This window comes from Aegilops tauschii, chromosome 6 (assembly GCF_002575655.3).
Source record: "Aegilops tauschii subsp. strangulata cultivar AL8/78 chromosome 6, Aet v6.0, whole genome shotgun sequence".
In the NCBI taxonomy this organism is placed as follows: Eukaryota; Viridiplantae; Streptophyta; class Magnoliopsida; order Poales; family Poaceae; genus Aegilops; species Aegilops tauschii.
In genome coordinates, this window is record NC_053040.3 from 184,326,160 (window position 1) to 184,348,792 (window position 22,633).

General features: G+C 46.0%; 1 long non-coding RNA gene across 1 annotated transcript; it reads right to left on the reverse strand.

Moving 5' to 3' along the window:
- Positions 1-20,377: 20,377 nt before the first annotated feature.
- On the reverse strand, positions 20,378-21,231 carry LOC141025351 (uncharacterized). The gene is made up of 3 exons (XR_012186832.1): positions 21,149-21,231; positions 20,499-20,775; positions 20,378-20,406 (listed from the first exon to the last, which is right to left on the reverse strand). It is a non-coding gene; the product is annotated as an uncharacterized lncRNA (long non-coding RNA).
- Between the last annotated feature and the right edge of the window lie 1,402 nt (positions 21,232-22,633).

The window sequence follows — 22,633 nt, forward strand, 5'->3', positions numbered from 1 at the left end:
GGAAACTTAACCATCTTTGATTAACGAGCTAGTCAAGTAGAGGCATACTAGGGACACTCTGTTTGTCTATGTATTCACACATGTACTAAGTTTCCGGTTAATACAATTCTAGCATGAATAATAAACATTTATCATGATATAAGGAAATATAAATAACAACTTTATTATTGCCTATAGGGCATATTTCCTCCAGTCTCCCACTTTCACTAGAGTCAATAATCTAGTTCACATCGTCATGTGATTTCACACCAATAGTTCACATCTTTATGTGATTAGTTCACATCTCCACGTGACTAATACCCAAAGGGTTTACTAGAGTCAATAATCTAGTTCACATCGCTATGTGATTAACACCCAAAGAGTGATCATGTTTTGCTTGTGAGAGAAGTTTAGTCAATGGGTCTGTCACATTCAGAGCCGTATGTATTTTGCAAATTTTCTATGTCTACAATGCTCTACATGGAGCTACTCTAGCTAATTGCTCACACTTTCAATATGTATCCAGATTGAGACTCAGAGTCATCCGGATCGGTGTAAAAGCTTGCATCTACGTAACTCTTTACGACGAACTCTTTATCACCTCCATAACCGAGAAATATCTCCTTAGTCTTCTAAGGATAATTTTGACCGATGTCAAGTGATCCACTCCTGGATCAATATCGTACCCCCTTGCCAAAGTCATGGCAAGGTACACAGCATAGCATACTTTATAGAACCTATGGCTAAGGCATAGGGAATGACTTTCATTCTCTTTCTATTTTCTGCCGTGGTCATGTTTTGAGTCTTACTCAACTTTACACCTTGCAATACAGGCAAGAACTCCTTCTTTGACTGTTCCATTTTGAACTACTTCAAAAACTTGTCAAGTTATGTACTCATTGAAAAAACTTATCAAGCGTCTTGATCTATCTCTATAGATCTTGATGCCCAATATGTAAGCAACTTCATCGAGGTCTTTCTTTGAAAAACTCCTTTCAAACACTCCTTTATGCTTTCTAGAAAATTCTACATCATTTCCGATCAACAATATGTCATTCACATATACTTATCAGAAAGGCTGTAGTGCTCGCACTCACTTTCTTGTAAAACTATATGCTTTGATCAACTCATCAAAGCATATATTCCAACTCCGAGATGCTTGCACCAGTCCATAAATGGAATACTGGAGCTTACACACTTTGTTAGCACCTTTCGGATTGACAAACCCTTCTGGTTGCATCATATACAATTCTTCTTTAAGAAATTCATTAAGGAATGCAGTTTTGATATCCATTTGTCAGATTTCATAAAATGTGGCAATTGCTAACATGATTCGGACAGACTTTAAGCATATATACGAGTGAGAAACTCTCATCGTAGTCAACACCTTGAACTTGTCGAAAACCTTTTGCGACTATTCGAGCTTTGTAGATAGTAACACTACTATCAGCGTCCGTCGTCCTCTGAAGATCCATTTAATCTCAATGGCTCATCGATCATCGGGCAAGTCAATCAAAGTCCATACTTTGTTCTCATACATGGATCCCATCTCAGATTTCATGGCCTCAAGCCATTTCGCGGAATCTGGGCTCATCATCGCTTCCTCATAGTTCGTATGTTCGTCATGGTCTAGTAACATGACTTCCAGAACAGGATTACCATACTACTCTAGTGCATAACGTGCTCCGGTTGACCTACAAGGTTTGTTAGTAACTTGATCTGAAGTTTCATGATCATTATCATTAGCTTCCTCTCTAGTTGGTGTAGGCATCACTGGAACTGATTTCTGTGATGAACCATTTTCCAATTTGAGAGAAGGTACAATTACCTCATCAAGTTCTACTTTCCTCCCACTCACTTCTTTCGAGATAAACTCCTTCTCTAGAAAGGATCCATTCTTAGCAAGGAATATCTTGCCTTCAGATCTGTGATAGGAGGTGTACCCAACAGTCTCCTTTGGGTATCCTATGAAGACACATTTCTCCGATTTGGGTTCGAGCTTATCAGTTTGAAACTTTTTCACATAAGCATCGCAACCCCAAACTTTAAGAAATGACAGCTTAGGTTTCTTGCCAAACCACAGTTCATACGGTGTCATCTCAACGGATTTAGATGGTGCCCTATTTAACGTGAATGCAGCTGTCTTTAATGCATAACCCCAAAACGATAGTGGTAAATCGGTAAGAGACATCATAGATCGCACCATATCTAATAAAGTACGGTTATGACGTTCGGACACACCATTACGTTGTGGTGTTCCAGGTGGCGTGAGTTGTGAAACTTATTCCACATTGTTTTAGATGAAGGCCAAAACTCGTAACTCAAATATTCGCCTCCACGATTAGATCGTAGAAACTTTATTTTCTTGTTACGATGATTCTCCACTTCACTCTGAAATTCTATGAACTTTTCAAATGTTTCGGACTTGTGTTTCATTAAGTAGATATACCCATATCTTCTCAAATCATCTGTGAAGGTCAGAAAATAACGATACCTGCCGCGAGCCTCAACACTCATCGGACCGCATACATCGGTATGTATTATTTCCAACAAGTCTGTTGCTCGCTCCATTGTTCCGGAGAACTGAGTCTTAGTCATCTTGCCCATGAGGCATGGTTCGCAAGCATCAAGCGATTCATAATCAAGTGATTCCAAAAGCCCATCAGTATGGAGTTTCTTCATGCGCTTCACTCCAATATGACCTAAACGGCAGTGCCACTAGTATGTTGCACTATCATTATCAACTTTGCATCTTTTGGCATCAATATTATGAATATGTGTATCACTACATCGAGATTCAATAAACCATTCACCTTGGGTGTATGACCACAGAAGGTTTTATTCATGTAAACAGAATAACAATTATTCTTTGAGTTAAATGAATAATTGTATTGCATTAAACATGATCCAATCATATTATTCTCAACGCAAACACCGAATAACATTTATTTTAGGTTCAACACTAATCCCGAAGGTAAAGGGAGTGTGCGATGGTGATCTTATCAACCTTGGAATCACTTCCAACACACATCGTCACCTCGCCCTCAACTAGTCTCTGTTCATTTTGTAACTCCTGTTTCAAGTTACTAATTATAGCAACTAAACCAGTATCAAATACCCAGGGGATACTATGAACACTAGTAAGGTACACATCAATAACATGTATATCATATATACTTTTGTTCACTTTGCCATCCTTCTTGTCGCTAAGTATTTGGGGCACTTCCGCTTCCATTGACCATTTCCTTTGTAGTAGAAGCACTCAGTTTCAGGCTTGGGTCTAGCTTTGGGCTTCTTCATGGGAGTGGCAACTTGCTTGCCATTTTTCTTGAAGTTCCCTTTCTTTCCCTTGCCCTTTTACTTGAAACTAGTGGTCTTGTCAACCATCAACATTTGATGCTTTTCTTGATTCCTACCTTCGCCGATTTTAGCATCGCGAAGAGCTCGGGAATTGTTTGTCATCCCCAGCATATTATAGTTCATCACGAAGTTCCAATAACTTGGTGATAGTGACTAGAGAATTCTGTCAATCACTATTTTATCTGGAAGATTAACTCCCACTTGATTCAAGTGATTGTAGTACACAGACATTCTGAGCACATGCTCACTAGTTGAGCTATTATCCTCCATCTTGTAGGCAAAGTACTTGTCAAAGGTCTCACACCTCTCGACTCGGGCATGAGTCTGAAATACCAATTTCAGCTCTTGGAACATCTTATATGCTCCTTGGCGTTCAAAACATTTTGAAGTCCCAGTTCTAAGCCGTAAAGCATGGTGCACTATACTATCAAGTAGTCATCATACAAAGCTTGTCAAACGTTCATAATGTCTGCATTTGCTCCTGCAATAGTTCTGTCACCTAGCGGTGCATCAAGGACATAATTCTTCTGTGCAGCAATGAGGATAATCCTCAGATCACGAACCTAGTCCGCATCACTGCTACTATCAATTTTCAACTTAGTTTTCTCTAGGAACATATCATAAATAAAATGGGGAAGCTATACGCGAGCAATTGATCTACAACATAGATATGCAAATACTATCAGGACTAAGTTCATGATAAAGTAAAGTTCAATTAATCATATTACTTAAGAACTCCCACTTAGATAGACATCCCTCTAATCATCTAAGTGATCACGTGATCCATATCAACTAAACCATGTCCGATCATCACGTGAGATGGAGTAGTTTTCAATGGTGAACATCACTGTGTTGATCATATCTACTATATGATTCACGCTCGACCTTTCGGTCTCAGTGTTCCGAGGCCATATCTGCATATGTTAGGCTCGTCAAGTTTAACCTGAGTATTCTGCGTGTGCAAAACTGGCTTGCACCTGTTGTATGTGAATGTAGAGCTTATCACACCCGATCATCACGTGGTGTCTCGGCACGACGAACTGTCGCAATGGTGCATACTCAGGGAGAACACTTATACCTTGAAATTTAGTGAGAGATCATCTTATAATGCTACCGCCGTACTAAGCAAAATAAGATGCATAAAGGATAAACATCACATGCAATCAATATAAGTGATATGATATGGCCATCATCATATTGTGCCTTTGATCCCCATCTCCAAAGCACCGTCATGATCACCATCGTCACCGGCTTGACACCTTGATCTCCATCGAAGCATCGTTGTCGTCTCGCCAACTATTGCTTCTACGACTATCGCTACCGCTTAGTGATAAAGTAAAGCAATTACATGCCGATTGCATTTCATACAATAAAGCGACAACCATAAGGCTCTTGCCAGTTGCTGATAACTTTTACAAAACATGATCATCTCATACAACAATTTATATATCATCACGTATTGACCATATCACATCACATCAAGCCCTATAAAAACAAGTTAGACGTCCTCTACTTTGTTGTTGCAAGTTTTACGTGGCTGCTACGGGCTTCTAGCAAGAACCGTTCTTACCTACGCATCAAAACCACAACGATTTTTCGTCAAGTGTGTTGTTTTAACCTTCAACAAGGACCGGGCGTAGTCAAACTCGATTCAACTAATGTTGGGGAAACAGACACCCGCCAGGCACCTGTGTGCAAAGCATGTCGGTAAAACCAGTCTCATGAACGTGGTCATGTAATGTCGGTCCAGGCCACTTCATCCGACAATACCGCCGAATCAAAGTAAGACGTTGCTGGTAAGCAGTATGACTATTATCGCCCACAACTCATTGTGTTCTACTCGTGCATATAACATCTACGCATAGACCTGGCGCGGATGCCACTGTTGGGGAACGTAGTATTTCAAAAAAAATCATACGATCACGCAAGATCTATCTAGGAGAAGCATAGCAACGAGCGGGGAGAGTGTGCCCATGTACCTCGTAGACCGAAAGTAGAAGCGTTTAGTAACGCGGTTGATGTAGTCGAACGTCTTCGCGATCCAACTGATCCAAGTACCGAACGTACGGCACCTCCGTGATCTGCACACATTCAGCCCGATGACGTCCCTCGAACTCTTGATCCAGTTGAGGCCGAGGGATAGTTTCGTCAGCACGACGGCGTGGTGACGGTGATGATGAAGTTCACCCGCGCAGGGCTTCACCTAAGCACTACGACGATATGACTGAGGTGTGTAACTTTGGAGGGGGGCACCGCACACGGCTAAAAGATCAACTTGTGTGTTCTAGGGGTGCCCCTGCCTCCGTATATAAAGGAGGGAGAGGGAGAGGCAGCCGGCCCTAGGGGGTGCACCAAGGTGTGGAGTCCTACTAGGACTCCCTAGTCCTAGTAGGATTCCACCTCCCACACGGAGTAGGAAAGGGGGAAGGGAGAAGGAGAAGGAAAGGGGGGCCTTCTCCTAGTGATAATCAACCTCCTGCCCAAGGGGGGCGCACCAGCCCCTTGTGGGCTCGTGTTCTTCCCTCTTATGGCCCATAAGGCCCATAACTTCTCCCGGGGGGTTCCGGTAACCTCCCGGTACTCCGGAAAAATGCCCGAACCACTCGGAACCATTCCGATGTCCAGATGCAACCTTCCAATATATGAATCTTTACCTCTCGACTATTCCGAGACTCCTCGTGATGTCTGTGATCTCATCCGGGACTCTGAACAAACTTCGGTTCATCAAATCACACAACTCATAATACAAATCGTCATCGAACGTTAAGCGTGCGGACCCTACAGGTTCGAGAACTATGTAGACATGACCGAGACACATCTCCGGTCAATAACCAATAGCGGAACCTGGATGATCATATTGGCTCCTACATATTCTACGAAGATCTTTATCGGTCAAACCGCATAACAACATACGTTGTTCCCTTTGTCATCGGTATGTTACTTGCCCGAGATTCGATCGTCGGTATTGCCATACCTAGTTCAATCTCGTTACCGGCAAGTCTCTTTACTCGTTCCGTAATGCATCATCCCGTAACTAACTCATTAGTCACATTGCTTGCAAGGCTTATAGTGATGTGCATTACCGAGAGGGCCCAGAGATACCTCTCCGACAATCGGAGTGACAAATCCTAATCTCGATCTATGCCAACTCAACAAACACCATCGGAGACACCTATAGAGCATCTTTATAATCACCCAGTTACGTTGTCACATTTGATAGCACACTAAGTGTTCCTCCGGTATTTGGGAGTTGCATAATCTCATAGTCATAGGAACATGTATAAGTCATGAAGAAAGCAATGGCAATAAACTAAACGATCATAGTGCTAAGCTAACGGATGGGTCTTGTCCATCACATCATTCTCTAATGATGTGACCCCATTCATCAAATGACAACACATGTCTATGGCTAGGAAACTTAACCATCTTTGATTAACGAGCTAGTCAAGTAGAGGCATACTAGGGACACTCTGTTTGTCTATGTATTCACACATGTACTAAGTTTCTGGTTAATACAATTCTAGCATGAATAATAAACATTTATCATGATATAAGGAAATATAAATAACAACTTTATTATTTCCTCTAGGGCATATTTCCTTCACAGCCATCACAAGGGGTTGGCCTAGAGTCGTGCGCGCATTACGCATGGAAGAGGGCACAATATGGGCATTCCGCTTCACCTTCTCCAGCGACCAGAATGTCTTTCGCCTCTCTCTCTCTGCAGTCTTTAGTACAACTTTGGTTCTTCATTCTTTACTTGGTGCTTCTGTAGTTCTTCAGTATATGTACCTGTGCATCGAATTATGCATTCGTGGTTAAACCTATATTTGTAATAAACATGGTTGGATATGAAATAAGTGATTGCCTACTTTCAAATTCAAAACATGTGATTTTTAAATTAGGGATTAATTAGGGATTACACTGCAGACGGTTTGCGAAAGCGAAACGTGTGCGATAGACGTGGAGATCAGACACGTTTCTAGGATCCACTACGTGTGCGATCAATCTCCACTGCACACACGACATCCTCTTAAAAACTGTTTGCGTTAGGCCACCTTGCGCAAACGTTTACCACATAAAAACTGTGTGTGATGGACAGTCTTTGCCACACAGTTTCTTCAACGCACCGTGTGTGATGCATTCAATAACGCAAACGATAAAATTATTAATATCATGTGCAATGGCAACGCTATCACAAACGATTTAACGCGGAAAATTGTGTGTGATGTACCTGCGAAGGGAAACATTTTCATTGGAGCGACTGTGTGGGATGTTCATACGAACGGAAACGCTTAGCGGGGACTGACTGTGTGGGATGTACTTACGACCGGAAATGATTTCGCCTGTATAATTGTATTTTTTAGCACTACTATACGTATAACCGTATTTCAGCGCCCGCCGGTCGCACACGGCCTCATTTTGCCGAGCGTGTGTGCCAGGAGGGCATATCCCCAATGGTTTCTGGGTCATGTGGGAAGGACCCCCCTATCACCATCACTCACTTGGCGACGGTTCCGAACGTCGTCGCGAAAAGGGGTTAAAAACCGTTTGTATAGCACCGACACGTACCAGTTATGGTTTTCCTGCACCTAAGCCTTTTGTAAAACTTGGTTAATATCTAAAAATTATTGCCCTTTTAATTTATCTCTAATATGAGCAAGCAAACTCGAAAAGGCAAGATCAACTAAATCTTTTTCGGCAATGGCCAAACCGAAGCACCGGTTCCTGACATCTCTAATTCATTTAATATAATCATAAACAAATTCATTTTTCTTTTGCTTAACCATTGTCAAATCTGAAAGTCTAAGTTGGTTTCACAACCATCAAAGTACTCAAGAAATTTGTACTCCAATTGGGCCCATGTTGCAATAGAATTAGGAGCAAGTGACGTAAACCAAGTAAATGCAGTACCATAAAACACAAAGGAAACAATTTCACTCTATAAATATCTGATGTGCCAACATCACTGCATTGTGCTAAAGTTTGTCCTACATGCTCAAAGGTAGACCCAACATCTTCCAGAGTAAACTTAACAAAATCTGGAATTCTAAAACCATGAGGGTAAGGCATTGTGTCAAAGTGTATCCGCGTAGGGGTTTTGATATGCATGTGCTCTACCATTAGGTTTCAAGCCAAATTCCCTAAGTATATTAACAAGTTGATCCTTAAAATTTTCAGTAGGTTGCGGAGAACCAGATTGTGGCATAGATGCACCATAGGTACGTGGCGGTAACTCCGGCAAAGAAGTTTGAGCATGGTACATATGCTGCGGAGAACCATTAAAACATGCATCTGGCACCAGCATGTAAGAAACCATTAAAAATTGATCCGCACAGCAGCAATAAGTCCTCACTTTCGTGGAGGTTAGCCCACTGTTTTTCAGCACAAAACAACAAAGGTGAGCCAAACCCTAGGGTTGCTAGGGCTTGGCAGAAGCTACAAGCTAGGTGCTGGAAAGAAAAGAATGTAGGATAAAAAGTACATAAGGTTGTAAAAGGATCGACTGGTTCTTTTTTCTAATTGGCCAAGTACCCCATATACATAAGGGCATGCATGGTCATTGGCTGAATCGTAGTAGGGCTCCTTTGGCATGTACATAAGGTAGTATGTGTTTTGCTTTTTCTGCAAGCAGGTCAATATATAATATTTTCTAATCTCTAATTAGTTCGGCCAACACCCAAAACACATAGGACAGTAGCCCAGCCCTATACTAGTACATACTAGCTTATATTTAGGCTTGCTCCAGACGAACAACTCCCTCATGAAGAACCTTCTCGATCTCAAATACTCTCCAGACCAGATTTCTTCCTTGCCCCTCTCCTGTCTAAGCAAGAAATCCAGCATGGAACCATGCCGCATTTATCCTGCGCACTGGACATATTTCTGATCTGCACTTTGAGCTGAACTCCGATTCCAACGGTTATTAAATTTGTAAAACCAACAAGCCAAATTACATCAGCAACACATGCTTGATGTATACTACATTTCAAAATTAACTATCTTGCAGCGGGTAGGAGTTTGTTTGATTCACAGGAGCAGTCAACTGAGACATATGGATGGGCAAGTATGTCAGCATCTAGACCATAAATTTGTAATAGGTCCTGAAGTGCATCACGTGTGCTATTTTCTGGCATAAACCTTGATATTGACGCTCATAAAATAACAAAGAAAGACTATTTAGAGAAATGGATATATCAAACAGGACAAAAATATAGTTTGTATAGAAATAATGAATGTTGGAAGTACCATAACAATGCAAAACACGAGAGAGAGAGAGAGGGAGATGGGGGGGAGGAGAGAGATGCATCATTGGTAAAGGTGATAAGTTTTGATTCAGAAGTAAAAACACCTAATACTCATGAGAACTCTAAAGTTACTATATGCTACACATGATAGGTGTTGAACAAATAGAGTATGTATCCCCCCCCCCCCCCCCCCCCCGCGGCAACGCACGGGCACTTACTAGTGAATTTCAATTTTTGTAAATTTCCAAAAATATTCACAGATTCTAAAAACATTCATGAATTTAAACAATGTTTATAAATTAAAAATTTCCTCACGAATATGAATAAATATTCATGAATTCTAAAACTTAAACAATGTTTATAAATTTATAATTGTTCATGAGTTTTTAAAACAATCATAAATTTTAAAAAGTTCACAGATTTTTTTGTAATTCAAAAAAATTGTTCAAAATATGAAATAAATATATGTGTTTTAAACATGTTCACAATTTGGAAGAAAACATTTTTTAGTTTAAAAAATGCTCAAGAATTTAAATTATGTTCCTGAATTTAAAATATTCATAAATTTGGAAAAGAAATTCATGAAATAAATGATAAAAATAAACAAAACATGAAAAAACGCCAGAGAAAAAAAAAAGAAACAATCAAATGAAACCTTCCCAAAACGGAAAGGACTGGTCTACATGGCCAACCCAATAGCCGGCAGGTGTCCGCGTTTGCTCGATCTCAATCGCCTCCGCGGTTTCCACGGAATTTAATTACCAGAAAGCAAAATATAATTAATTTCAAAACCAAAGAACGACACGGCAAAGCAGGCTTTATCCTCTAGTATAGATATAGATCGATGTCCTCCCAAGACGGCCTTCAACCCAACCAGCTCAGCACCAATTGTGCTGCTAGCCGTATATCTTGAAAGATTTGAGATTTCTTCCCTAGGCGTATATCCGGCTATGCCATTATCCGTGTGCAGAGTTGGAACTGGAAGACTTTGTCACCTATTGTCTCTCACAAGTCATCACAACAATAACATGAGTGCATGACCAATCGCGTGACTTGCCATCGAAATCTTGCACGGCTTGACCTGCTAATCAAGGCATTTAGCTAGTTGGTTTACACGACTTTAGTGACACGCGGCTCTACAGCCAGCCCCATGCTGCTATCGTAGCTATCCACCATCATTCAGCAGTACTATACGTCCCAAAGAAGAAAGGATAGGTGAGATCAGGGTATGGGAGATGTCTACGGAAACAAAAGAAAGAAGGTGACAAGCTGCACTTTGGCATATATTCCATGAGAAAGAAAGGGAAGGAGACGTCAGCGATCGACCGAGAGATCTTCCCGATAGCTTGGCGCACTCAGTATTCTAGTGCTCTCTCGTGCATGTGCTGTTTGTTTTATGTTGGACAAAGGGCCAGCGCAGCGGCGATCTACTCATGCCGTCATGCGTGATCAAGGAAGGTGTCTGTACGCGAGCACTTGCCATGTCATACCTGGGGCGCCTTCTACTCTACGCACGCTTCATAGTATCATTTCTTGTTTGTTTGTTTCCTTCTCGAAATCAAGCAAACGAAGAAGTTTCAACAAGTGAAGCTCAATAATACTTGCGGCTCCCCAGACTTTGCTAACAGGTGGCGTGCAAGATTGAGCATGATATAGTACTACAAAGAAGCCTCGTCTAGTTTTGCTCAAGGGAGCGGACAATCGTTCATGAACCACATATTCCATGAATGATACTAACGATATGTTGTTGTTTTCTAGAAAAACTGCCGAAAATGGACTTCTGGCCTTTGTGAATTTGCCATATCTATAGCACTTATAAATCTTAGAGCATCTACAACTGAACTCCTCAAGTGTCAACCGAATAGCCCGGTCACTGTCTCAGACAGAAAAAAGAAAATAAACACCCATTCAACCAAACCCCCCATTTTATCTCCCGTATGACCGGATTGTTCAGAAATCCCCACATCCACACTAAATACAGGGAGCATATGAGAATATCCAGACAGCCATCCACGTAGGATGCGGCCCACCCAGACCACTTTTTATCTTTCTTTTTTTTTCTCTCTCCATCACCACCGGTCACATGCATTTGACCGAACAATTTGAGAAGGGTGCAAGGGATATTGTTGCCCAGGAGGGGCTTGGTTACGTCGTAATGATCATCACGTGAAGCCCACTATCAAGCTTGAGGATGGCGGATCAATAATGGGCTTAAGACCCGGAGGCGGCTTAAGGCCCGTAGTGATAACCCACCGTTATGGCAAGACTTGTAATGTAAGGCAAGAGTAGTTAAGAGTCCGAGCTGGATACTGTTATAAGCCGGCCGGGACTCTGAGAGCCGCGGGGCGTCAACCTCTTTATATAAAGGGGTGACCCGGCGGTGGTTCAGGACGGGAGACAACAGATCGAGAGCCAGGCATAGCGATTAAGCTCCCTGGTCATCGAAACCCTAAGTAATACCACCTCAACTGGACGTAGACTTTTACCTTCACCGTAAGGGGCCGAACCAGTATAACCCTCGTGTTCCTTGTCCCGCTTAACCCCTTTAAGCTTCCTAGCTGCGATGGCTCCATGACTAAGTCTTTGCACGAGGACATCTGCCGTGACAATTCCACGACAGTTGGCGCCCACCGTGGGGCTAGCGCACGGTGGATTTGAGTTCTTGAAGGGCAGCTTCGAAGGGCTCAAGGGATACGCTGTGGGACGGATGACCAAGAGTCGTCGCGGCAAGCTTTACATCGACGATGCAAACTGGGCCCCGACGCCGGCTCAATCGAATACGGGTTCCGGGTCCCCTTCGGCGGAATTCATGTCTTTATTGGCAAGATTGGTGAGCCGGGCCTTGAGCCGGACCTCTGCGCCGATCTCATCGAGACGGCTCAGCGTGCACGGCCCGCCCGGACTCTGCCTGCCTTGAAGCATGCTTTCGTGGGATGCATCCATGGAGGACTCTCTGAAGGAGCTGGATCTGGCGAGAAGACGGCCGCTCGCTCTGACGACGAGTCATCCACAGAGGAGACCGGCTCGTTATACCAACTTCAAGATGGCAGGCTCAGGGGTTGTTCCGAAGGCGACATTATTCCGGACCCCTTTGAGCCGCCGAGCCGGGTCGGAATCTTCATGGCTGGCGCACAACCTGTTCAAAACCCCACCGCCGGGGCAGGAAGCCATGTGCCCTCGCCGGCTCAGGTGCTGATGGGTCTTACAGACAAGATGACTGCCCTGTTAACCGCTACGGTCGCCCCAGCGGATCAAGCTCAACATGACGCGGAGGTGGCACAGTTGAAATTGGATCTAGCAAAAGCCAAGGAGGATCTGGCGGCGGAAGGGATCAGGATGGCTGCATAGAGGGCGGCTCTCGACGCCCAGACTCAGCTGATTCAGGTGCAGTCTTTCCGGCTCACGATGGATCAGAACGCGTCCAATGAGTTCATGAGAAGGAGGCATCAAAAGGCCCAATCTCGACTCCCTCCGGTTTACGATCCTCGAAACCTCTTCAACACGCCTGGTGCAGGGCCCAGTAACCCGCCAGAGATCACGACGCCCGGGGCTGGAACGTCAATTTAGCCCCAAGTGATGGGGCCTCCCCGGGTGAACGCTGCCCCGCCTCAGTACGTGCCAATACCACCGGGTCATTATGCCAACCCACTGGAAAACATGGTCGCTGCGGCGGCGCGACTGGCGGCTCTCCCAATCGATGGCGACTCTCCGACGGCGGTTGAAACCCGCCGGGTCAGAGAACTCCTGGCCCGGCTCTGGCGCAACAGGAGACATATTCATATAGCCGGGACAGAATTCATTCAACCCCTCGTCCAGGCCGGAGCCCGAGTTATAGCAGACACATGGTCTCAGCGACCGGCTCTAGCAATGTCCGACGCCGGGACTTGCCTCCAGGCCACGGCCCGGTTCATAATGGAGCTTTTAACGCGGTAGACCAAGACAGAGCACGGCAAGAGGCGGAGCAGGCGGCTCAGTTGACGGCTTACCAGCCACTCCCGGCTTATCCGACGGCTTCCATCGATGCGGGTATACCTACAAGGACTGGAGGTGTTCCTTGTCTGGTGCCGGCTCTCCGTAATGAACGTCTGCCCAAGGATTTCAAAGGGCCTAGGAAGGTACCTAATTACATGGCCGATTTACAACCCGGAGCATGGATCGAGAGTTACAGGATGGCTATGGAGTTGCTGGAGGTCAGTGAAGCGGCAATGGCCAAGTACTTCACCATGATGTTAGATGGGACTGCCCGCACTTGGTTGAAAGGTCTGCCACCGAACTCTCTCGGGTCTTGGGCTGAGCTAAAAGCCCGTTTCATCCAAAACTTCAAAGATACATGTAGGCAATCCATGTCAATTGTGGATTTGACTAACTGTAAGCAGCAGGAGGGTGAGTCTACAACCCATTGGGTTCGCCGGGTCAAAGAGATAATACATTCATCTAATAAGATGGATGCCGGCTCTGCAGTCTTAATGTTAGAACAGAATTGTCGTTTTGCGCCCCTGAAGATGAAGCTCGGGCGGCTCAAGCGCGATTGCAATGATATGGGTACGCTGATGGCGGCTCTGGTCAAGTACGCCGACTCTGATAGTACCAAGGATCCCGCGTCGGATGATGAAAGGACAGGGAAGGGAAAACAGAACGGCAATGGCAAGGGCCCCCAGCATAACCCGGCGAACCAAGGAGGTAACAAGCGTAAGGCTGATGGCAGTATGGAATTCGTGGCCAACGCCAATTCACAGGGTAACAACCACCAGTGCAAGGGGAGACCACCTCCCCGAGCCGGCGGGTCAGGCCCGACGCTTGAACAATTGTTGAATGAGCCTTGCCCAAGGCATGGCTCTCGGGAAAAGCCGGCCACTCATCTATGGAAGGACTGCGCAATCATGAAGGCCTTTAAAAATTCCAATGCTTTCAATGGCAACAGTGGCCCGGGCGGCGGCTCAGGCGCTGGCGGCTTTCATGGCCCGGGCGGCGGTTCAAATTCCAATTCTCAGAATGTTCAAGGGGGCTTTAATCAGCAGTCCGGCCAGGGTCATCAGCAGCAGCAAGGGGGATACCAGACTAATCCAAAGCAGCTCAATGGCGGGCAGTATCACGTATTTACTACCAGTCTATGCAAGCGAGAGTAGAAGCTCCATAAAAGGGCTGTGAATGCTGTTGAGCCGGCGGTTCCACGCTATTTGAGATGGTCTGAGCAGCCTATTGTGTGGAGTAGGGAAGATCATTCTCCCCGGGTTGATAATCCGGGTCACCTGGCCTTGGTGGTGGCTCCTCAGGTTGGGGGGTATAAATTCACTGAAGTGCTCATGGACGAAGGTAGAAGCATCAACATCCTCTACTATGAGACCTTCCGTCGTATGGGTTTAACTGATAAAAACCTCAGCCAGTCCAATACTATTTTCCATGGTGTGGTGCCCGGCAAGTCAGCATATCCGGTCGGTAAGATCGAGCTGGAAGTGGCCTTTGGAGATGAGTACAACCACAGGGCGGAAAAACTAACCTTTGAGGTGGTCAAGATAAGAAGCCCGTACCATGCCTTGTTTGGGCGGCCGGCTTACGCCAAGTTCATGGCACGGCCGTGTTACGTGTATCTGCAGCTCAAGATGCCGGGTCACAATGGGACCATTACGGTTCATGTCAGCCGAAAGATAGCCTTGGAGTGTGAGGAAGGTGACGCGGCTTACGCGGAATCTGTTTGTGCAACAGAGGAGTTGAAGTTTTACAAGGACAATGTTGACCCGGCAGATATGACGTCTTTGAAAAAGCCAACCACGGAGCATGAGCCGGTAATGAAATTTAAGTCCGCTGATGAGACTAAACTTGTTGACTTTGTTCCAGGTGACTCATCTCAACATTTCAGCATCAGTGCCAATCTGGATCCGAAATAGGAAGGCTCGCTCATCGAGTTCATCCGTGAGAACAGGGACATCTTTGCATGGAAACCTTCTGACATGCCGGGTGTACCTAGAGAACTCGCTGAGCACACTCTCAATATTGATCCGAAGTTTAAGCCAGTCAGGCAATTCCTCCGGCGGTTTAATGAGGAGAGGCAGAAAGCCATTGGTGAGGAGGTAGCCCGGCTCTTGGCGGCCGGGTTTATTGTTGAAGTCTTTCATCCAGAATGGTTAGCTAACCCGGTGCTCGTGCTCAAGAAGAACGGCACCTGGCGGATGTGTGTGGATTACACGGATTTAAACAAGGCTTGTCCGGTTGATCTTTTTGCTCTCCCCCGTATTGATCAGATTATTGATGCTACGGCGGTTTGTGAGCGCTTAAGTTTTTTGGATGCTTATTCTGGATACCATCAGATTAAAATGGCAGTTAAGGACCAGGAGAAGACGGCGTTCATCACTCCTTTGGAGCCTTCTGTTATGTATCTATGCCTTTTGGGCTCAAGAGTGCACAGGCGACTTACCAGCGTTGTGTGCAGAATTGTCTTCATAACCAGATTGGGCGCAACGTTCAGGCCTATGTGGATGATATCGTGGTTAAATACAGGGAGAAGGAGACCTTGGTAGATGATCTTAGAGAAACCTTTGATAATCTCCGGGTTTACAAGATGATGCTTAACCCGGCCAAGTGTGTTTTTGGTGTTCCCGCAGGCAAGCTCTTGGGTTTTCTGGTTTCTCACAGAGGCATTGAAGCTAACCCGGAAAAGATCAAGGCAATCACCTCCCTGGCTAAGCCGGCGTGCATAAACGACGTCCAGCGTCTGGCGGGCAGCATCGCTGCTTTGAGCCGGTTTATAAGCCGTTTGGGTGAAAAGGCCATGCCATTGTACCAGTTGATGAAGAAAACAGATGACTTTATCTGGAATGATGCTGCTAATGCTGCTTTGGAGGATTTGAAGAGACAGCTGGCTGAGCCCCCAGTCCTTGCTGCTCCTGTTGACAAGGAGCCCTTATTGCTGTATGTAGCCGCTAACGCACGAGCCGTCAGTGTGGCTGTGGTGGTGGAGCGTAAGGAAGCGGGTAAGGAGTATCCGGTTCAGCGGCCGGTTTACTACGTCAGCGAAGTACTCATTGAGTCCAAACAACGGTATCCACATTGGCAGAAGCTTGTTTATGGGGTATTCATGGCAAGCCGGAAGCTTAAGCATTATTTCCAGGGTCACCCTATCACGGTGGTTAGTTCTGCTCCGCTAGGAGATATCATCCAAAACAGAGAAGCCACAGGAAGAGTGGCTAAGTGGGCTATAGAACTTGGGCCTCATGGTCTGAAATACGTGCCACGCACTGCTATCAAATCTCAAGCATTGGTGGATTTTATCAACGATTGGACAGAGCTGCAGGTGCCTGAAGAGAAACCGGATAATACATACTGGACTATTCACTTCGACGGGTCTAGGCAATTGGAGGGCTCGGGGGCTGGAGTTGTATTAACTTCCCCTCGAGGTGACAAGTTTTGCTATGTGCTACGGTTGATGTTTCCCTGTACTAACAATGCGGCTGAGTACGAGGCCTTGCTCCATGGTCTTCGGATGGCTAAGGAGATGAGCTTGAGCCGGGTAAGGTGCTTTGGCGACTCAGATTTAGTGGCCCAACAAGTGTCAGGCAAGTGGGATTCTAAGGACCCTCTCATGGCGGCTTATCGCCGCGAAGTTGATGCCATTGCTGGACATTTTCAGGGTTACCAAGTAGAGCACATCGATCGCAGGAAGAACGAGGCGGCTGATGCATTAAGCCGGCTGGGCTCTCAGAGAAAGCCGGTGCCGCCTAATACTTTCTTGGACATTTTGCATAACCCTTCTGTTAAGTTGCCTATAGAGGAAGACTTAGATGTTCCTGACCCGGAGGCACAGTCGGTGGCGGCTCTCCACATCACCCCAGACTGGACAGTACCATACTTGGCTTACATGACCCGGGGAGAATTGCCTGAGGATGAAACTTTGGCTAGACAAATAACCCGGCGGTCTAAGTCTATGATAATTATCAATGGCGAACTGCATCATCGCAGTGTCACTGGAACTTTCCAGCGTTGTGTTTCCCCTGAGGAAGGTCAAGAAATTTTACGTGAAATTCACGAGGGGGATTGTGGCCATCATGCCGGCTCAAAATCCCTTGTGGCCAAGGCTTTTCGTCATGGTTTTTATTGGCTGACGGCTCATGTTGATGCAGAGGATTTGGTCAGTAAATGTGATGGTTGCCAGAGGTTCTCGCGACGGGCTCATGTGCCGGCTCAAGAATTGAGGATGATCCCAATTACTTGGCCATTTGCGGTCTGGGGGCTTGATATGGTTGGGCCTTTTAAAAGATCCAAGGATAAGAAGACCCACCTCCTGGTGGCGGTCGACAAGTTCACAAAGTGGGTTGAGGCAGAGCCAGTTAGTAAGTGTGACGCAGCCACAGCGGTTCAGTTTATGAAAAGGGTGATATTTCGCTTTGGTTTTCCACACAGCATTATAACTGACAATGGTACCAATCTATCTAAAGGCGCCATGGAGGAGTTTTGTCAACGAGAGCATATTCGGCTTGATGTTTCATCAGTGGCTCACCCTCAGTCCAATGGTCAAGCTGAGAGAGCCAATCAGGAAATCTTGAAGGGCATCAAGCCCCGGCTTTTGGTCCCTTTGCAACGAACGCCGGGTTGGTGGGTGGAGGAGTTACCCTCCGTGTTATAGAGCATCAATACTACTCCTAACAGGTCTACGGGTTACACGTCTTTCTTCATGGTTTATGGAGCGGAGGCGGTCCTCCCTAGTGACATCCGTCATGACTCGCCTCGAGTGGCGGCTTATGTCGAGGCGGATAATGAGCGGGCGCGCCAAGATGCTCTTGACTTGTTGGACGAACTGTGTGATGTGGCAGCGGCTCGCTCGGCGATTTACCAACAGGACATGCGCCGCTATCACAGCCGCCGGGTTAAGTCCAGAGTCTTCCAGGAAGGTGATCTGGTGCTCCGGCTCATCCAAGATCAAACAGATGCACACAAGCTATCCCCGCCTTGGGAAGGGCCCTTTGTGGTCAGCAAGAACTTGCACAACGGGTCATACTACCTTATCGATGTTCGGGAGCACAAAGATTCACGTAAGTCGGAGGAAGAGACCCGTCGGCCATGGAACATAGCTCAGCTTCGGCCTTATTACACTTGAGCCACCGGCTCTCATAATGTACATATTTCTATAGCCATGTATATATTATGATAAATAATAAAGCAGGACCTCTGTCCTTTTCTCCTCCAAAGGTAAATGTGTTATTTCCATTACAACATTACATGGTCACTTGGAGGTGGATCCGGCTTATGATCGTATCCGAATCTAGCCGTTAACAATATGATCACTTGGGGGCTTCCTGTTCAAACCTAGGTCGTATTCGAACCAAAGAGAACATAGCTGTCGATACCCACTTGATTGGCAAATTGCCGAGCTCATTGGGGAGTTTTTCTTGGTCATATTTGAATCATAGCTCAACCCCCTTTGGGAACCGACGTGGATCGTATTCGAATCAGCATCGTTAAACAACTCTTAGGGTCATTTGGGGGCTTCCGGTTCAAACATGGGTCGTATTCGAACCTAAGAGAACATAGCTGTCGGTACCCTCTTGATCGGCAACGCCAAAGCCACTAGGGGCTATATGATCGCATTCGAATCTTAGCTTAACCCCTTTGGGACGGTTCTCTGGTCGTATACGAACCAGAAGCCCCTAAGTTTTGATCTTTTTGGTTTGCAACAAGTTCTTTTGATCATATCAACAGTGTGCAAGGGCGGTTCTTATTCCGCCGGCTTAACTTTGATTAACAATGTTGATAGCACACAATAAGCATTATCGATGCTGGTGAGCTGGAGTTGAGTTCTCAACCTCATTATTTGGGTTACATAAACCGGAAGTGTACTTGAAGGCTTGCAGGTATGCTATTATGGTTATCGCAAAGATATAATTGAGAACCGGTCTTTTATGACCTTGGTTCATATTCCGGGTTATGTGTAAAATATATGACTCTCCATGCGGTAAACCGCCTAGAGACTTGTGATGGGTTTTTCTATGCAGGACAATTAAGGAAAGTAAATGATCAAACATAACCCGGAGGAATATAAAAGAGCAGCTTCAACAGAGTTAAGCGTTGCACACGTGCACGATGGCACGACAAAATTAAGTGTTTGTCCTACTCTATTATAGGACTCCCCGAGTCCAAAAGGTGAGGCATTGTTTTTAAGGCGTAACCATGAGCCGCCTAAGAAGTCAAGGTGCTTGTTGGGTTGAAGCTCCCGGCTCATCCCTCTCCGCTCCTCCGGCTGTTTCCATAACCTGGAAGGTTGTGGATTTCCAGTCAATGCCACTCAAAGCTTCGAATTGAGCCTCATCATCAATTAACCCGGCCGGGTCAACTTCTGGGGCGAAGGTATGCTTACGAGTCGGAGGGATCAGGCTGACTGCTTCATAGCGTGGAGTGGGGATCCTCTGATTCTCCGCGTCATAGCCCGGCTGATACTTGGTAAGATCTGTGTCATTCCCAATCAAGGCGGCCACCGGGCGCAAGCTCTTCACACAGGCGGCGAAGTCTTTCTGGTCAAAGGGGGTACCGTCTTCCTTCAGGTTGGGGTATCCAAGAGCGATGTCGGCCGGGTCTAGCTCCGGTAGAAACGCCTTGGCCCGGCTCAGAGCAGCTATAGCTCTGGCTCTTGCAGAAGCCCGTCTCAGCTCTTGGAAGCGTTGAGGAAGTACGGCAAGCCGCCTGAGTACGTCTACCAGGTGAGTGGGAACCTCATTGGACAGAGCCACAACGGCTAAAGCACGCTGTGACCCGGTGTAGAGTTGCTCCACCAAGGTGTAAACAGCCTTCAGCTTGGTCAGCCTGTTCTGATTGAGATTGGAGCTTCTGGGACCTGTATAACAAAGTCAGGTGAGCTGATGGCAATGGTGGGGCTTATGAGACATAAATGATGTAAACTTATTTAAAGCTTACAGAGTAACTTACCGAAGATTGCGGAGACCATCTGCGATACATGGCGTTTTAAGCCGGAGAGTTCGGCGGTTCTTTCAGTAAGAGCAGCCTCCGCTTGTTCGGCCCGGCTGAGCAAGGCAGTCTTCTCATCGGCCCAGGCTTTTCTTTCTGTTTCAAATTTTTTCTTTAGTTTTTCTTGTGCAGAGACACTAAACTCAAATTTGGCATTGGCCTTTTGGGTCTCATTTTCCTGAGTCTTCAGGCGGGTCTTCAGATCAGAGATTTCCGATTCAAGTTTCTTGCAGGCAGCCTGTACAAATTCCGGGTTACAGTTTGAGTGATTATCATGCAACATTAAAGTCCCAAGCGCTTTGCAAGCAAAGACACTTGGCACTTGGGGGCTAATGTAGGCTGAGAAGCTTTATTTACAGTGTCGGTTCATGAAAATAAGTTCCAAGCACTTTGCAGGCAAAGGTGCTTGCCACTTGGGGGCTAATGAGCAAAGTTGCTCAAGTACTTGATTAAAACATAAGGTAAAAGACCGGTTCACCTAGGATGTTTAACCCGGCCCTTGAGTGTTAACAGGTAAGCCGGTATTAAGTCTACAACATATTCTATCATAAGTAATAGACTTGGGGGCTAGCATGGTAAGGATGACTATGGAGTAAACAAGAGAATTATACCTCAGATTTTTGCTGTATCTGCTTCACCATGTCAATTTCCAGGTCCCGGCTGTTGTGCACTTGACCAATATAACCAGCGACAATATCTCCAATGCTCAAGTTAGCATAGTCAGTGATATCCAGTCTGGCCTCGCGGCGCTCCAGCAGTTCTTCCTTAGCAGAGCATCTAGCCAGCACAGTGGGTCTTCCCGGCTCAACAAATTCGGTCCGGGTAATCACCACATCCGGGTCATCGGCCGGTTGAGCTGGGCTGGGAATCTCCGGGTTGTCAGAACCCTCCATGGCTTGTTCTTCAGTTGGAGCGGTGGTTTCTGGAGCTGGTGCAGACGGCGGCTCAGAGGCAGAGGCGTTGGGTTCAGTCAAGGCCGGCTCTTCGACCGGGTTATTTTTCTTTGCCCTCTTGCTGAGCTTTGCTTGTGCACTGAAAGTCAAAAGGTTAGTGCAAAAACATGAGTAAGATAAGCACAAAGTAAGCTGATCATCATTACCCGGGTGCGGTCTTGAAAGCCGGCAAGTTAGATTGCATGGAGTCCCCGGAGGAAGGTGAAGTTTCCTGATAGTTTGAATCATAAGAATTGAGTGGTTGACGAGTGACGCCCGCCAAAGGATGAAAAGGATATAAGTTGGAGATAACCTCGGTCCGGCGCTTCCATGATGCTTCAGGTAAGCCGGAGGAGAGGTCTGCTTCCTTGTTGGTCCGGGTTTGCCTCCGGCTCTCATGAATCTGTCGCTTCAAAAGAAATTGAGGATCTTGATAAGCTAAAGGATGTGAAAATCTTACTTTCCGGGTTACTCTTCGGACTTTCAGCCTTGGCAAGGGCTCCGAGTCGGAGGAAAGTATAGTTACCTCTTCAATCACCGGGTTACTCGCTCCGGTATCATCCTGCTGATAATCAGTGTCAATAAGGTGGTTAAAAAAAAGAAGAGCCTAAAGAATCAAGGGTTACCTCTGACTCGGAGGTGTCATCCAACTGAAGCAGGTCTGAGGCGCTAGGCTTACTTCCCTTCTTACAGGGAGCGGCTCTCCTGGCGGCTTTTTTAACCTTCCTGGCTTTTTTAGCAGCCTCATGGTCATACCTGACCTTCCAGAACTTATCATTAGCCTGAAAAGTACAACAAAGGTTTCTTGAAGTTAAAGATGAAAATTGTTAAAAGGGAAAGTAAGGTGCTCAGATCAGTAGCTTACCGCCGGAGCCGGGTTAGCTTTGCAGAAGGGACTTAAGCCTGTCCTCCCGCAATCTGCTAAGCTCTCGTTTAGAAGGGACTTGGTCATGTCATCAACGACGTCCTCAGGTAAGTCGTTGGGGCTGTGCCGAAGAGGATCATCCTTCCGGCCCGTGTAATCACACATTAAGCCGGGGCGGCGGCTCAAAGGAATCATCCGCCAAGCAATCCAGACCCGGACCAGATCAACGCCGTTAAGGCCGTTTCCCAGAAGAGCTTTAATCTTGTTGATGGTGGGGATAAGTGGTTGACGCTCAGCTT